At 44.8% G+C, this 18546-nt stretch overlaps 1 protein-coding gene across 4 annotated transcripts in view; it reads right to left on the bottom strand.

The window, feature by feature from the left end:
• Positions 1-18546, bottom strand: part of UBL7 (ubiquitin like 7) — a 934199-nt gene that overhangs the window by 632007 nt on the left and 283646 nt on the right. The window lies entirely within an intron of this gene.

The raw sequence follows: 18546 nt of genomic DNA, 5'->3' as shown, positions 1-18546 counted from the left end.
CTATAATGTTCTGCAGTATTTGTTTAACTGTAGACTGGATAATTAAAACTTGCTCTTGAGGGATATATATATATATATATGAGGGATATATATATATACATATACATATATATATATATATATATATATATACATATACATATACATATACATATATATATATATATATATATATATATATAAATGTGATGGACAGCATGGCCATTAGCTAGGATTTCACACTGTTAACAGTTATCTCTATTACCCCTTTTAACAGAAAAAGAAATTAAAGTCATTTCCTCACCATAGCATTGCATCTGTGTTGTCCATTTTCATTCTTCCTCAACGTACGAGTCTCGTATCTGACCCTCAGATCCAACTCGGCCAATCTCTTTAGATTCTTGGATCTGACTCTTGAGCTCCTCCCTTTACCCATAATGCCCCTTACTTGCCAGATTACCTAAGACCGAGTTTGCTGCAGCTAAATATGTCAGAAGGCATAAATACTTACAATAATAATTATAAAAAGAAACAAGATGGAGACAGAGCAGGGGAACAATCTGGAAACAATGATTCCAATGCACCTCATCAGGTCACTCTAAAAGGATAAGGATAAGGAGGAAGAATGAAAATGGACCACACAGATGCATACTTATGGTGAGTACGTAACTTTAATATCTGATGTCATTTTCATTCATTTTTCAACATATGGGACAGAGTCCCCACCTATAATATTCTTGGGTGGTCCTCATGGAAGCATATTCTGGAGAACCGCAGAGCCAAAGGCAGCCCTGTTCCAAGATACAATGTCTGACGTGTAATGAGTAATAAAGTATGGGAACTGGACCAAGTGGCTGCAGCACAAATGTTATCAAATGAAGCTCTGGTCCAAAAAGCAGATGATGTTTGGTTACGGGCCACAATGGACACTACCTTAGGCATAAATGTCGGGTTTGTCCTCAGAAAAACCCTGTCTGGATAAAAAATGATAAAAGGTTCCACAGCCGTGACGGCCTATAGCTCTGAGACTCGTCTTGCAGAGGTTATTTTTCTGACATTGGTCTGGAGCAAGAAAAAAGGTTTCCACAACGGGGTACTTAGCTTTTAATGAAGACTTCAGACCTGAAATTCGAACACGAAAATCTCAGGTGTCGGCCGATCGGCATTTGCAAATTGCTTCTGCTTCGGGCACCGCACGACAAGAAAGACTGGAGAAAATGGCATTGGATGCCTCTTATATACCCCTGGTGCACTGTCAGGGAAGAAGCGACAGCAACCGACGCCGGACCAAGACTTTGGAATTCTGGCCGACTGCGGGACCACCTGATGGCAGGATAACCCAAGTGTGATGACTGCAGCAGTGTAATACAATGAACATCAGTGAATACACTCGAACATCTACATTTATGGTAAGTGTACACAACTGTACTATATTCTTCGTGTTTCACTGTTGCAGTCATCATATTTGGGTAGATTCCCAAAGCTAAGGATGGGAGGAGGTAATTAGATAGCATTAGGACCAGCTATAAGGCCCTGCAAGACTGCAGTGGCAAAGCCAGCTCTGGATTTAGAAAATAAGCAAGTGGTAATTCTTGGTGAAGGTATGTACAGAACTCCAGGTAGCAGCTTCTAAGATGTCCCTGGTAGGGACACCTCTGAGAAAGGCTGTAGAGGTAGATGCAGCCCTGGTTGAATGTGGTCTTATCCCTTGTGGGGTAGGTTTTCCATGGTGCTTATAGCAGAAATGAATGCAATGGCCTATCCACTTAGAAATGGTTTGCTTTGAAATGGCCTTTTCCTCTGCCCCTGCAGCAAATGCAACCAGCAGTTGTTCAGATTTCCTGAGAGGCTTAGTCCTGTCCAAGTAAAATCTAAGTTGTCTGTGGACATCTAAAAAGTGCAGTATTCACTCCCCTTTCTTCTTTGGATTAGAAAAGAAGGTTGGCAAATTAATGGACTGATCAAGGGCCACACTGGACACCACCTTGGGCATGAAGGAGGGATTGGTTCAGAGGGACACCCTGTCCACATGAAAGATGATGAAAGGCTCCATTGCCATGAGGGCCTGTAATTCAGACACCCTTCTTGCTGAAGTGATGGCTAGAAGGAAGGCTGTTTTCCAAGAAAGGAATTTCAACTCTGCATTTGCAGCTGGCTCAATGGGAGGTAGAGTGAGCTTTTCCAATACAAAGTTAAGGTCCCAGGCTGGAGTAGGGGCTCTCCTGGGTGGTCTTAAGTTTTTGGACCCTCTGAGGAATTGCTTCAGCAGTGGATGAGAGAAGAGGGGTGGTTCTGTATTGTAATGAGCTGAAATGGAATTTTGATGGAGAAAAAGAAAGACCCTTGTGAAGCATCTCAGTTAAGTATTGAAGAATATGGGGTAAACTGGGTGCTGATGTGCCCATCCCCTGAGTTTGGCTCCAGGAACAGAATCTTTTCCACTTTTCAGCATAGGATTTTCTAGTACTAGGCCTCCTTGCCACCAGAATGACATCCATCACTTGCTTACTGAGGGATGGTAACGGAGAGATTAGGTAATTAGCCATGCTGCCAGGTTCAGGGTTTGAAGCTGTGGGTGCAGAATCTGGCCCTCTTGCTGCAATAGCAGGGCAGGGGTCTGAGGCAGGTGCCATGGTGCCAGCAGTGACACTGCGCAAGAGGGAGGACCAGTGTTGGCATGGCCCGTCTGGTGCAATCAGTATTGTCCTTAGTTTGTCCTGTTTGATATTTAGTAGTACCTTGGAGAGGAGAGGCAGAGGGGGAAGGTATAAACCAATAGGTTTTTTCAGGTGAAGGACAGGGCATCCACTTTCCAAGCTTGTTTGTGGGGAGTCCTTGTGCAGAATTTGTCCAATTGGTAGTTCTGGGGGGAGACAAATATGTCTATCTCTGGGCTCCCCCATTTGTTTCTCAACATGTTGAATATCTTTGTTTCCAGTTTCCACTCCTGTGGGTCCATGAGATTTCTGCTTAGGTCGTCTGCCAGTGTATTTAGCTTTCCTGGCAGGAACTGAGCCTGTAGGTGCACTTGGTAGCTCAAGGCTGTGTTCCACAGAGCCATGGCTAGTCTGCAGAGAGGGCATGATCGGGTTCCTCCCTGCTTGTTTATGTACCACATAACCGTGGTGTTGTCCGTCTTTACTAATAATTGTCCTAGAAGAATGTGGTCCTTGAAGGCTGTCAGAGCATTCTGTAGAGCTAACATTTCTTTTTGATTGATATGCAGGTGCATTTGGTTTGAGTTCCATTTACCCTGAATGCACTACCCTGCCAAGTGAGCCAACCCCCCCCCCCCCCCAATGCATAGTCTGATGCTTCTGCTGTTAGGTTTTGGGCGGCAGGAGGTAGAGTGAATGGCAGTCCCTTGTTTTGATGGCAGGCCTCTGCCCACCAAAGGAACTCTATCTGTAGACAAGGTATGTAGACAAGGTATGATAGGAATCATTGATTCTAGAGCCAGAAAATGTAAACACCATAGGCTTTTTAGATACTATTGTAGCTTCCTCATATGCAGTCTTGCATATGAATTAGTAGAATGCAAGAGGCCATGAACCCCAGGGCTTGCAGTATTTTCCTTGCAGATAGCTGGGTCTTTGTGGCCAGTAATTTGAAGTAGACTGTCAATTGAATTTGTTTCTCTGGCGTGAGGTAAGCCTTCTGGGAAGTTGCATTCAAGCTTGCTCCAAGGAACACAATTTGTTGGCAGGGTACAAGATGTGATTTCTTTTTGTTCATGGTGTACCCCAGAGACGTTAGCAATTTCTTTACAAATGCCAGATGATTTAATAGTATGTCCTGGCTTTTTGCCTGAATTAGACAATCGTCCAGGTATGGGTATACCTGAATATTTATTTGCCTGCAAAACGCAATGACTGGAGCTAGGCACTTTGCGAATACCCTGGGTGCAGCAGATAAGCCAAAGGGCAGTGCAGAGACCTGAAAGTGCATGTAGCCTGCTCTGAAGCGTAGGTATCTTCTGCAAGATTCCCTTACTGGGATGTGCAGGTAGGCTTCCTTTAAATCCAGTGTTGCCAACAAGGCATCTTTGCCTAGCATGGGAAGCAGCTGATGAAGAGTTAGCATCCTGAATTTTGGAATTACCAAAAAAGTATTTAGGATAGACAGGTCCAGGATAGGATGCCAGGAATGGTCTTTTCTGTTTACCAGGAAAAAAGTCTTGAGTAGAAACCTTGCCCCCATTTTTCTTCTGGGACAGGATGCTTAAAAGAGAGAGAACTTGCTTTTGAGTCTCTGCCCACTGATTTGGGGGTAGGTCTAGCCAACCGTTTGGGGTTGGTAAGGAGTGAAAGTGGAATCTGTATCCTTGGGAAACTATATTTAAAACCCATTGGTCCTGGGTCCTGGGTAATGAGTTCCCAATTTTTTTAAATGCAGGGCAATCTTTCCCCCTAAAGGAACAGTCAGTTGAGCAGGGCTTGGAAGGTTTAAAGTTAAGTCATTAAGACAGTTTACCATGGGGGGGGGGGGTCTTACTATTCCCTGCTTAAGCCTGTGAGTACGTTGGGACTGAAGCCTGGGTGTTCTGCTGGTTCTGGGTTTGGAATGAGAAGGTCTGGAAGAGGCAGGAAAGGATCAATTCTTAGAGGGCAAATGCTGTATACCTTCTTACCCCATCTATCCAGCGCCCTGGAATCTCTTTCAGGGGGGGGGGGGGTAGGATTTTGAGCAGCAGTGGCCTTAATGCCCTTGGGTCCCTGTGAAATGGTCTCAGGATCCGCAGTAGGATTTTTAAAGAGGAACTTGTGAGAGTCAGGTACCCTGTAATACTTATAAGGTTTTCTGGGAGCAGGAGGCAAAGAGTCAGGTGCCAGGCTAGATTCTGAGAAGGCATCATCTACAATGTCCAGTACAGGAGGGATAGCTAAAGGCCTGTGTTGAGGCAGTAGTAAGAATTCCCTAAGCCTCTTTTTGGAGTTAGAGTAACCCTGGCTTTCCCAGCGAAAATGCTCCCTAAGAGTATGCAAGGTTTCACCAAATTAGAAATCCACTGGAGGGGAAGCAGAGGGAATGGAGTCCTCTGCATCAGAATCCTCATAGGTAGATAAGGGCAAATCCTGGTCATCAGAAAAAACAGAAATTTCAGAATCCTGATCAGAAGAATCAGAAGAAAAATCAGTCCTAGGTCTCTTAGAGGGGGAAGTGTGGCTTCCCCTGATTAGAGTAATAAGGTCTTCAGCCATTCTTATCATTTGTTTTTTAGGCATAGGGGCCTGACCATGTGGTCTGGGCGTCGGGTTTTCAAGGCATGGATCGAGTTTTAGGCCTTGAAGAAGAAGATGGTGTCGGTTTAATACGCAAGTCAGTAGGCCTGAGTACACCCTCAGAAGCCGGTGCCTGCACAGTGGCTCCAGACCCATCCAAGGTAGAGACATCCGCAGGTTCCACAGTCGAAGAAGCATCTCGCGGCATACCAGACTCTGAATGGGTCTCAGTAGAGGCCTGCGAATCTGAAGTAGCGAGTATCAGGGGCTGTGAGAAAGTGCCTCACTGAGTACCGGTGAACTGGTGACTAGCTTAGGAGATGCGTTGTTGGCAGCTTTGGACCTATGCGGTTGGTCTCCGTCTTTATCTTTGCATTTTTTCGGAATGTCAATAGTCAGATGGCTTACTGAAGCCATTTCTGGATAACTGAACCGAGTACCAAAATATTTAGAAGCTTAAATGAACCAACGACAAATAGTGCGAAGTTTGAATAAGGCACAAAACTGACAGTGAGGTACGTCGTGGTCTGGGACTAAGCAAGGAATGCAGTACGAATGAGGTATTTGCTTTCCACAAGAAAGACAATTGTTAACTTTTACTGACATCGGTTTAGAGCAAGAAAAAGGATCCCCAACGGGGTACTTAGCTTAGTTGAATACTTCGGATCTGAAACTCGAAAATGAAAATTTCAGGAGTCGGCCGACTGGCACTTGCGAACTGCTTCTGCTTCGGGCACCGCACGGCAAGAAAGACTGATGTAATGGCATTGGCTGCATGCTTTATACCCCTGACTACCTGACGTCATGGAAGATGAGACAGCAACCGAAGCAGGACCCAAGACTTTGATAATCAGGCCGACTGAGGGCTACTGCAAGTAGATAACCCAAATGTGATGACTGCAACAATGAAACATGAAGAACATCCCAACCTTGCCGAAGCTCTGAGCTCAGCCAGCTCTCCACCTCTCCCATATCTTCCCTGCAAGGCAGAGTCAGACCCGGGCTGCCTGGTGCTGATACTCTGAGGGGAAGTGACAACTCTGAAAATCTTGGAGTCGAAGTCAAGCCCCACATCTGGCACCGACGCTTTGACTCTGAGACATGTCCAGCCTAGTGAGGATTGGCACTGAACAGATCAGAGAAAAATTCAGATCCGAAGAAGGTGGTGTCTTTGGATCCAATACTTCAAAGCTCTCGGTGCTCTCGGATCTGATGGCTACAAAACTATGCGTCAGATCGGCGAAGGAGTTACTATGGGGTGTGAAGTTGGCTGAAGCTTTATGGATCCAATGGGAGACACAGCCGGCAACACCCCCATCTGGATTTGTGCTCTAAGAAATTTCCTCATCATCCTGTCCACATCTGCCTTGGAAAGACTATGAGAGGACCTGAGTGAGGAAACTATGGAAGGAGGGCGGGATGACTTCCTGGGAGTCTCCTGTAAAAATAGGGAGACAAGTCTAGGAGACACCGGTTTTGGAGAAAACCTCGGGTTCCAGATCAGAAGGGACTTAACCACAGAGGTTGCCAGCTCTAACCCTTTTTTCACCTTGGAGGGTGGATCCAAACGCAGAGCAGGTGCAGGAGACCACATAGCAGAGCTCCTCCTATGCTCTCTGGGCTCCGATGACCTTTGCTTTTTTGGGGAGGTTTGAGCCCCAGAAGTAAAAGCAGTAGGGAAGACAAAGCTGGCAACAGGCCCTTCAGGATCAACTTATTCTGCGTAACACAGATTGTACTCGAATTAAAGCCCGCACAGATCTCACAAGACACCTGCAAGTGAGAAGGGCTAAAACTATATATGCACTCCCTGTAGACATTGGAATTGTGTATCCCATGCCTACAGAAAGTGCACTTTTTAAAACGGTAGGCTTGTCAGCCATACCAATAACCAAATAGTAGCCCACAACAATAATTAAAAGAGAAGAAACTTTATCAGATATTAAATACAAAGAGAGGGGATTTGTTTGTATATTTTTATGGAAAAGTAGTAGGAAAAAATAAAGTTAAACTACCAGTAATGATAGAAAGAATACCTAAAAGGTACAGAAAGAAGGCCTTGTACCAATAATGGTTCAAAAAGTTACCTAAATGGTATTCCAAAGGTAAAGAAGAGTAAAGGGAGGAAGGCTAAATAGAAATGAACAGTAAATACAAGGAAAAGAGGAGAAAATAAATTCTACTTTTACTCACAAATCCAAAAGGCCCCCTAAAGCTCAAGAGAACGCAATCCCGACTGAATCGTTAGAGCGGCAAACAAGATCTGAGTTAATCTGGCAAGTAAGGGGCATTATGGGTAAAGGGAAGAGCTTGAGAGACAGCTCCAAGAATATAAAGAGATTGGCCAAGTCGGATCTGAGACCCATACTTTGAGGAATGAATGAAAATTACATCATCAGAAATAGAAGGTAGCATCTTTAGTACAAAGATGTTCTATTACTAGAGATACTAGACGTAAGTTAGTTAAGGAAAGACCTGTACACCTGCATTTCGAAACGTGGTGCAACTACTGCCACAGTTTTTGAAATAAATCCTTGGGACTGAGGTTAGATCAAAAGAGAGAGAGGCCAAAACTTGTACTGACTGGACCTGTATCAAAAGCATGGGAACTTCCTGGGCTCTGCAGCTAACTGCAAGTATAGAGCTGTGTCCTGGAGATCCAAAAATCCCATCCAATCTCAAGCCCATGGTCATGGCAGTGTAGGATTCACCAAGAGTACTGAAAAGCACCTTTGTAATGTACTGATATAGGATGCACAGATCAAGAATGAGCCCTAGGTCCAGAGTTCTCTTTGGTACTAAACAGCACCTGGAGTAAAATCCTAAAGCTTGCTGGAATACACAGACCTCCTGAATGGTTATTTTTTCCCGAGAGATTTAAAAATGTCTACTATTTCTACACTAACCTTCTGACAGGATGGGACAGTTGTAAGAAGTAGGAACTATGGACTTGAAGGGAAAAGGAATACAATCCAATATCCTCAGGCAACTGCTGTCCTCACCCACTTGTCCCATGTGATAGCCTCCCATGCTACACTGACAAGTGGAGGAACAGACAACCCCTGACTCTCTTCAGAGATGGGAGGTCAGGCAAGTTCTTAGGGACCAGAATGCAACCATCCACCACTCTCCTATGGGTTGATGGCTATTCTAAACTTTCTGAAACAGCCACAATTCTTTCTAGGTCTTCTATTTCTGGTGGCTGCTTGTCTCCACCCAAAATCACATCTGACACCCTCACCTACTACATCTTAGAAAAGGCACACTGGAAAAGGTTGGAATTTAACTCCAACAGTCATCAATGATCCTTATCTCTTTTTCCTGCTTCAACAGCTTGGCTTTTACATTCTTCTCAAAAATAAGAGAGTTTCATCATAGGAAGTTACTAGGCTATTAGCCCTGAGGCCCTTACAAGCCTAGTCAAGAATTTAGCCCATGTTCCAACAAGTCAGCACCTGATACACCTGTCCAGCAGGGACACAGGTGGAATCCAGGGGAGTATTTTCTGTTCCCCATCCAGTTATCCAGGTTGTGCTTAAAAAGGGTAAATGAGGTACTCTGCTTGACGTGGAGAAGGGAGTCTATTCCACAGAAGGGGGAGTCTCTGGGACACAAATCTGTCCCGCCAACAGGTCCTATTGATGTCACAGACCAGACTGAGGTTGTGGGTGTGCATTACTCGAGTGAAGCTTGACTTGTGGATATGCAGCAGTCCCATCAAGGCGGGGTCTGAGATTGCTTTGTATGCCAGACAGAGGTCACCTCTGAGGAGTCTGTATGAGACTGAGTAGAGGGACAGGGCCATTAGCCTACCTGTGTACGGCAGATGTTTGAGGCCCTGGATTCTCCTGGTGAGGAATCTCTGTGGTCTCTCCAGCTGCTGCATGTGCTTTGTGAGGTACATGCCGAAAGGGGCATTGTTCTCAATAATGGGTCTTATAAGGGAAGAATACAGGGATGATGTGACCTCCTTGTCCCTGGATGAGATACCCTTACTAATGAGGTGGGCCATGTAGAAAGTCTTCTGTACAACGGAGACAATATGGTGGTCAAAAGTCAATTTGCTATCAATCTGGGTACCCAAATCCCTCACAACTGATTGCGTGCTTAGGATCTTGTTATTAATGCGATCATTTGTGGGGATGTCACTCTCCCCAAACGGGATGATAATGCATTTTTTTGCATTCGGTTTGAGGCCATGTTTCTGGCACCAGTCATTTGTTTGGGTGAGACCCTTTTGGAGGATGTCCACATCACTATGGGAACTGCTGACTGCGCACAAAGTACAGTTTTGTACCTACCATAAATGTAGATGTTCGAAGATCCACATTGCTGCAGTCCTAACACTTGGGTAGTCCGCTGTCCCTCGGTCGGCCCGAATATCTGAGTATAAGGCTGACGTCGGTCAAGGCGCATTTGACTGACATCAGAACGTCAGGGTACAAATGCGCATGACCGACGTCATATCCTCAGTCTTTTCTTGCCCCAGATGTCAGAAGACCCTAAAAAGAAAGGTCAGAACCCATAGACCACAACTAAACAACCAACTAGCCTAACACCAAAAATATGTATAATATATACAATATATACAAAATGCAATATACAAAATGCAATATACCTCAGATGGATAACCCAACCCACACAACCACCTCAAACAACAGACGGAAGGAGGGAGGTAAATTGGACTGCAGCAATGTGGATCTTCGAACATCTACATTTATGGTAGGTACAAAACTGTACTATGTTCTTCATCTCACATTGCTGCAGTCCTAACACTTGGGTAGAATCCCAAAGCAGAGGTAAGGGAGGATGGCTAAACTATAATGAAGCAGGAGCTGCCAAAATGCCCTGCAACACAGCAGTGGCAAAACCAGCCCTGGATTTAGAGTACAATGGAAGGTGGTAATGCCTAGAGAAGGTATGCACTGAACTCCAAGTGGCTGCCTCCAAAATATCCTTAGTAGCCACCCCCCTCAAAAAAGCTGTTGAAGTGGCAGTAGCCCTAGTGGAATGAGGTCTAATCCCAGCTGAAATCTCTTTGCCATGATGGGAATAACAGAAAGCAATGCAAAATCCAATCCACTTAGAAATAGTTTGTTTTGACACGGGCTTGCCCTGAGAGCACAAAGCAAAAGAAACTAATAACTGCTGAGATTGTCTGAACCCTTTAGTTCTGTCCAAATAATATCGCAACTGCCTGTGAACATCTAAAGTGTGCAAAATCTTTTCCCCTTTAGTTTGGGGATTTGCATAAAAAGTAGGCAAATGAATAGTTTGGTTTAAAGCCACACTAGAAACCACTTTAGGCATAAAGGAAGGATTAGTACGTAAAGATACCCTATCCTTGTGGAAAATTAAGAAAGGCTCAACTGCCATAAGGGCCTGCAATTCAGAAACCCTTCTTGCAGAGGTAATGGCCAACAAAAAAGCAGTCTTCCATGACAAATATTTCAACTCAGCAGTAGCTGCAGGCTCAAAAGGTTGTAGAGTGACTTTCTCCAACACAAAATTGAGATCCCAAGCAGGAGTAGGAGCTCTTCGTGGGGGTCTTATATTCTTTGTCCCTCTAAGAAATTGCTTGAATAAAGGATGAGAAAACAATGGTGGGTCACAATCGTAGTGAGCTGAAATTGCTGCAGCATGAATCTTAATAGAAGAGAAGGACAAACCTTTGTCCAATAACTCAGTAAGATATTGAAGAGCCACACTTAAATCAGGCTCAGAAACATCCAAATCCTTAGCTGCACTCCAAAATAAAAATCTCTTCCATTTATCTGCGTACACTTTCCTTGTACTAGGCCTTCTAGCTTCCAAAATCACATTCAAAACTTGTTGTGGAAGTTGAGACCCTCTATGGTTTAAAACAGAATATGCCATGCTGTTAGGTGAAGAGAGTGAAGTTTGACATTGAGCAAATGACTGTCCTCCTGGGATAACAGATGTGGAATCAAAGGCAAAGGCCATGGAGGCTTCCGTACTAGACTTCTCAGTAGTGGGTACCAGTGCTGTCGAGGCCAATCTGGAGCTATCAAAATCATCCTTGGCTTGTCCTGTCTGACCTTCAGAAGTACCTTTGGGAGGAGAGGCAGAGGTGGAAAGGCATACACATGAAGATTTTTCCAACTGAAAGAAAGAGCATCCACTTTCCAAGCTGTGGGATGAAACCGCTTTGTGCAAAACTTTGGCAGCTGGTGGTTTAGTGGAGAAGCGAACAGATCTATGTCTGGAGTTCCCCAGGACACTGTCAATTTCTGAAATACATGAAGATCCAGTTTCCACTCGTGGGGATCCATGATTTGTCTGCTTAACACATCTGCTAAGGAGTTCTGTGCTCCCGGCAGAAACCTTGCCTGAAGACTTAGTTGTAAACTGAGAGCAGTCTCCCACAAAATCATTGCTTGCCTGCATAGAGGATAAGAATGTGTTCCCCTTGCTTGTTGATGTACCACATGACAGTTGTGTTGTCTGTTAGAATCAACACCTGCCCTGGAAGAAGTAAATCCTTGAAAGCTATTAATGCAAACTGGACTGCTAACATCTCCTTCATGTTGATATGTAGATGTTGTAGTCTGGCAGGCCACTTGTCTTGTATCCACTTTCCATTTAGATGAGCTCCCAAGCTATGTCTGAGGCATCTGTTGTTAAAATCTGACTCGCCTCTGGCCGGGTCACAGAGAGTCCCTTGTTTAGGTGACATTCCTGAGCCCACCACAAAAATTCCTTTTGAATGCAAGGTATTATTTGAATGACAGTGTCCAGATCCTGGCAGTGCTGTGTCCATACATTTTGAGATACCATTGTAGCTTCCTCATATGCAGTTTGGCATTGGGAAGCACCAGAATACAAGATGCCATGAACCCTAAGGCTTGAAGGACTGTCCTTGCAGTCAGCCCGGACTGATGAGATAGCTGATGGAAGTAAAGGGATAGACTCTTTTGTTTGTCCGGGGTTAAATAGGCCATCTGGGATGCTGTATTCAGTCTCACACCCAGAAAGCACATGTCTTGAGAGGGTACTAGACTGGACTTTATTTCGTTCACAGAATACCCCAGGCATCTTAGCACTGCTATCACATATTCCAAATGATGAAGAAGCTCTTCCCTTGAGCCAGAATCAGGCAGTCGTCCAAATAAGGATAGATCTGTATTCCTTTTAGCCTGAAGAAAGCTATCACTGGAGCCAGAACTTTTGTGAACACTCTGGGCGCAGTAGATAAGCCAAAGGGCAATGCAGAGAACTGATAGTGAGAAGTCCCAGCTCGAAAACGCAGATACTTCCTGCAACTTAGTCTGATAGGAACATGAAGGTAAGCCTCCTTGAGATCCAAAGTTACCATCCAATGATCTTTGCCCAGCAGAGGTAAAAGCTGCTGCAACGTCAACATTTTGAACTTGGGAATGTCCAGATAAGTGTTGAGGATAGATAAATCCAAAATTGGTCTCCACGTGTTCCCCTTCTTTGGGACTAGGAACAGGCGAGAATAAAATCCTAGGCCCCTTTCTGGCATAGGAACCGGCTGTATGGCCCCTATTTGGCGTAGCAGTGAAATTTGCTTGTGAGCCTCTATTCTTTGTTGAGGAGGAATGTCTGGCATGCCTTTGAAAGGAGGCAAGGTATGGAAATAAAACCTGTAACCGTGATGTATGATATCCAGTACCCATTTGTCTTGGGTAATCAAACTCCAATTTTCTTTGAAAAGTGCCAACCTTCCTCCCAAAGGTGCTGCCAGGCGAGAAGGTTCTGGCAGCTGAAAAGGTAGGTCATTGGGTCTGTTTACGAAAGGACTGACCCCTGCCCTCACTCAAAGACTGTGCAGGAGAACTCCCTGTTCTGGGCATAAAAGAGCCCTGACCTCTGCCCCTGCCACGTCTAGATCTACCCCTAGACTGGGAATCATAAGAAGGATACGTCCACCCTTTAGTAGGCCAATTTCTACTAAACTTTGGAGGCTGAACCTGCAAAAAATCTTTAACAGTCTGCATAGACTTAGCCTTGTCTTCCATTTTCTTTAAAACTGCCTCAACAGGAGAACCAAACAAGACATCAGATTGCAAAGGGGCATCCAAAATCCTAGTTTTAACATGGTCAGATAAATTTTGATCCCTCAGCCAGGCATGCCTGCGAAGAACTGACCCAGTGGCAGCCACCCTAGACGAGGCCTGTACAGCATCAAAACCACATTGCAAAGAATGCTTACCCACCTGTTCAGAAACATGCACTAAATCTTGTAACTCTTTACAGTCAATACCTTCCGCCAGAGCATCAACCTTAGATTTCAACTGAGAAAGGAGATAATTTTGATATTTCAACATGTGAAACTGGCAATTCAAAGCTCTCATGGCTAGAGTGGAAGAAGTATAAACTTTCTTTCCCCATCTATCCAAGGCCCTGGCCTCTTTATCTGCAGGAACCGGATTCTTGACAACAGAAGCCTTAACACCCTTAGGCCCCTGGCTAACAGTTTCTGGGTCTGCCCTAGGACTCCTAAAAAGATACTTATGAGCTTCAGGCACCCTGTAATACATATCTGGTTTAACAGGAGCAGGAGGCAAAGAATCAGGATTAAGAGAAGCCTCTGCAAACACATCTTCCACCACATTCAGAACAGGAGGTATAGCTAAAGGCCTATGCTGGGGTAAAACAAAATTCCCTAAGCCTTTTCCTGGAATCAGAGAAATCCTGACCTTCCCATTTAAAATGCTCTCTCATGGAGTGAAGGGTCTCTGAAAAGAAAAATCCTCAGGAGGAGAAGCAGAAGGAGTAGAATCATCCACATCAGAATCAGAATAATGAGAATACTCCTGCAAGTCTTCAGCCGAATACTCAGACACATCCGAAGCCTGCTCATAATCCCCCAACACAGGTTCCATCCTAGGCCTCTTATCAGGAGGGGGCATAGAGCCTCTAATTAAAGTAATTAAATCCTCTGCCATTTTGAGCATGTGCTTCTTGGGCACAGCACCTGAAGAACTGGGAGTGACACCCACAGACGCTAGACTAGACCTGCCTCTAGGAGAAGCCTTGGAAGCAGAAAGAGAGGGCCTAGACCCCTTAGGAAGGGAGGGGAGTACAGTTACTTGAGAAGTCCCTACAGCCTGCCCTGCCTCCTGGGAGGCCACATACTGTAAAATCAAAGTTTCTCCCTGGGACTCCAGAGAGGCCTCCGTCGGAACCACCGGTTCCACTGACACCTCTAAAGAACTGGCGTCCGGTTCGGACGACTCCTCTAACCTAGGTTTAACTGCCTTGTCCTTGCGCTTCTTTGAGGAAGCCGGCGTCGGAGCATCCGACGGCATTTTGTAATTGCACCGCTTCCCAAAGACCAACCTTGCACAATCCAACCTCCGCTTTATAGTGCGTTTATTAAACCTAGCACAAAAGCGGCATCCAACAACGTCGTGCTCAGGTCCTAAACAAGGTATACACAAATTATGGTAATCCCTATGCGGTATCTGTTTCCCACAAGAAATACAGTTATTCACTTTTTCTGACATCCGGTAAACCACTGAGGCAAGAAAAAACCAAAATATTCCCCAACGGGGTACTTAACCAACTCTGACTTCGGTCTGAAACTCCGAATTCGAAAAATTTCAGAACGCCGAACGGCACTTGCAACACTGCTTCTGCATCGGACCATGCGGCAAAAAAGACTGGGGATATGATGTCGGTCATGCGCATTTGTACCCGGACGTTCTGATGTCAGTCAAATGCACCTTGACCGACGTCAGCCTTATACTCTGATATTCGGGCCGACCGAGGGACAGCGGACTACCCAAGTGTTAGGACTGCAGCAATGTGAGATGAAGAACATCTTGCAGTCATCTGCAAACCTGGTCAGCCATAGCCCACTGGTTTTGGCCTGTACCTCAGAAAAGTATATCCCAAACAAGAGAGGCCCCAATACTGATCCCTGGGGTACACAGCTCATTATTACAGGTCTGCTGCTTGAGGTGGCTTCCCCTATTTTGACTAGGTGAGTTCTATCAGTGAGATAGCTTGCTACCCATCTGGTAACATACGGACTGATGCCTAGTTGAGAGAGTTTATCTATTATACCCGAGTGGGGAACAGTATCAAAGGCTTTGGCCAGGTCAAGGTAGGGGGTGTGCACCCTCTTCCCCTTGTCCATGGCTTTGATGACTGTCTGAAAGAAGTCGACCAAATTTAACAGGCATGACCTCCCCTTGACGAAACCAAACTGTGTGGGATCGAGTGTTTGGAGGTTGCCAATGTCCTTGTTAATGAGGTCCATGATAATCTGCTCCATGGCCTTGCAGATCAGGCTAGTTAGGCTGATGGGTCTATAATTTCTTGGATCGGTGGACATTCCACCTTTGTGCAAAGAGATGACAGTGGCTGTCCTCCACTCAGCTGGGATGAAGCCAGTACTCCGGCTTTGGTTAAATAGGGTGCCTAATGGTGCTGCAAGGTCCTGCCTGAGTTCATGTAGGATGCAGCCTGGGATGTTATCAGGTCCCATGGAGACTGCATTTTTTGCCTTTGAGAGGGCAGTGATGACTTGCTCCCTAGAGATAAGGGGAGGGGGGGCAGGTGCTGAGGATGTCCTGATTTACTGATGGAAGGACAAAGAGGTGCAGTTTTCATTGAACCTGTCTGCCAGCAGGTTGGCTATATCTATGACGTTTGTGTATGTGGTGTCCTTGACCACCAGTTCTGAGCAGATCTGACTGCTTCCTTTCCGATTATGGACATATATGAAGAAGGCCTTATGACTGTCTTTAGTAGATGTGACCAGTTTCTTTTTGAGGATTTCACTAGTACTCTCACCTGTTTATTCAGGCTAAGGACAGATTGCTTCCAATTAGGCACCTGCTCCTTCTTGGTCCTGGACAGCAATTTTTTCCCTTTTACTATAGAGTTGATTTATTGCAGATGTCCACCAGAAAGGTTTACTCTTTCTTGAGGAGGAAGATTTTGCCCTGTCGGGTATTCCTGATTCCATACAGCTATATAAATGCTTGTACAGTACTTTGGTGTGGGTTTGGACATATGTGCCAGCTCCTATGAAAGGGAAGGGGGCTGTGAAGCTGTTTATATCTTCTCTCAGGAGGCTGTAATCAGCTTTGGAGAAGTTTTTTTGTTTGACCCTAGCTATGGGGGTCAAGGGAGATGGTGACTTCTAAAGTGACCACTCTGTGGTCAGATCTTACCAGGGAGGATGACACTGTAGGGATGCTGCAGTGGTTACTCATATTGGTTAATACCAAGTCCAAGATATTTTCACCTCTTGTGGGGGTGTTGACCAGCTGGTCCAAGGCATTTGCATTGACTAAATCAAGGAATTTCGGGGCATTTGTGATTTGGCATGAGTAGTTCTTCCAATCTATGTCTGGGTAGTTAAAGTCACCCAGGATCAGGGTAAAGGGTTGAATCTTGACAGATTCGAAGAGGTCCAGATAGGTGGAGTGGGTATCTTGAGTCAAAGTTGGGGGCCTGTACCTAGCTAAGATTTGAATAGGGGTTTTGTCAATGGTTAAATGCACCTGGAGTGTCTCCTGTGCATCATACTGTTTGACCACCCTGGAGTTTTGTATGTCTTTTATATATATTGCAACTCCACCTCCTTTTGATTTGCTGCCCACCACAGTTTGGGATCTGAATGTATGACAGGATGAGTAACCTGGTATGGGTGGGGTGCTCTCCGCAGCCTAGAACCTTGTTTCTGTGATTGCAAGAATGTCAGCATCTTCCAGGGTTAAGAATGCTTGCAATGAGTGCAGATTCATGTTTATACTCCTATCATTTAGCAACATGCCCTTTAATTTGCATTTTGATGAAATGTTCATGAAGCTAGTTTTGACCTCATGGAATTACCTATAAAAGGCACTATGGGGGGGGGGGGGCAAGACCTTTGCCACAAACCTGAAGCCCAAGAGAGACAGATGCAGGCAATCTCTGGCAAAGCACTGTGGTTTGTCAATCATGTCTTCCCAGGCTGTCAGGTACTGGATCCCATTGGAGACACCAGAAACTAAGCCAATTGTTAAAGTTAATCATTTTCTGTTTGTAATGAGGCATCATTTTGGGTAACTGTAGAATGCTGCTTAAGTCTAGGAACATACCTGCCTGGGACACATATTTAGCGAGCTCGATCATGTCTCTCTTCATATAGCCCAGGGAGGTATGTCTCAAGTCATTCATGCCAACATGGACTATGACAAGAGTCATAACAGTACCTGTTGTTGACAGACTTGAGTGCATGGGTGATGTGGTGGATTCTGGCAACTAAAAAAAAAACTAACTGTGACTTTCCCCTTATCCAGCCTGGTGAGGGGCATATCTGCGTGTCTCATAATGGAGTCTCCCACGACTAATATGTTGGATTTATGTTTAGGCCTTAGTGGCTGCGAGATACAGTTGTGTGGACTGTGTGTAGTGTGTGGTGTGGTGGGCAATGGAGTTTGCGTAGGTTTTTGCCTCAGAGGTCTCTCTTTTGCTTGGGTATTCAAGATGTTAGCTTTTGTATCCTTTGTAAAGTCAGTCAGATGCAGTCAAACACTGCATCTCATGGTTATGTCAGTGTCCACTGAACTGGTTGAACCTTCTGCTGCACTGCATGCAAAGGGCATGGTCAGAATAGAAACAAAGGTCACAGTAAATGGCCAGCACACTGTTTCTTGAAGTCACCTTCTAGGATACCTTTCAGTTTTATTAGCTTCCTTTAGCAAATTCCTCTGGAACCAGAGTATATGGCTCATACAGCTTATAACCCTAAGCAAATCAGATGAGGCATATACTTGTATCCCTAGACAGTTCATCATCACCCAACACACTTTAAGGATGATGTGTACTCATGTTCTTAAGGCGAGAGTCCTCTTAAAACCAGGAGCTGCAAAGACTCAATCTCAGAGGTAACTGCTAAAGTTTATCAATGTCCAGTCTTGCCAATCAGAAGGGTTGATGTGAAGTTCCCCTCAGTTGTAAAGTCTACAACCACCACTCCACACTGTACTCTTCCACACATTGTTTAGGACAAAATGTATACAGACCATGCAATAACTTGATCAAAAATATCCGGGATATCAGGAAGGACCACGTGCTTATGTTGGAAAAGGCAACATGGTGACTTATGTTGGTCTTGGTCCATGTAAGTTACAGAATTTCAGTTTAAAAAACAGCTGAAAAATATAGTAATCTCTGTACATTTTTCATTTCTTGCACCCAAAATAAAGGGACACAAAAAACAAACTATTTTCATACAGCACACTTCACTAAATCACGTCAAGCCTAAAACATGATACAGGCACAGCTTATGCTACTTAACATCACAAACTGTACTTATTACCAAATACTGAATTTAAAAGTACAGGCTATGAATATCACA

The sequence above is a fragment of the Protopterus annectens genome, chromosome 7.part0, assembly GCF_019279795.1.
Source record: "Protopterus annectens isolate FY-2018-M chromosome 7.part0, PAN1.0, whole genome shotgun sequence".
NCBI classification, from domain to species: Eukaryota; Metazoa; Chordata; order Ceratodontiformes; family Protopteridae; genus Protopterus; species Protopterus annectens.
This window is presented reverse-complemented; position numbering and strand designations above follow the sequence as displayed.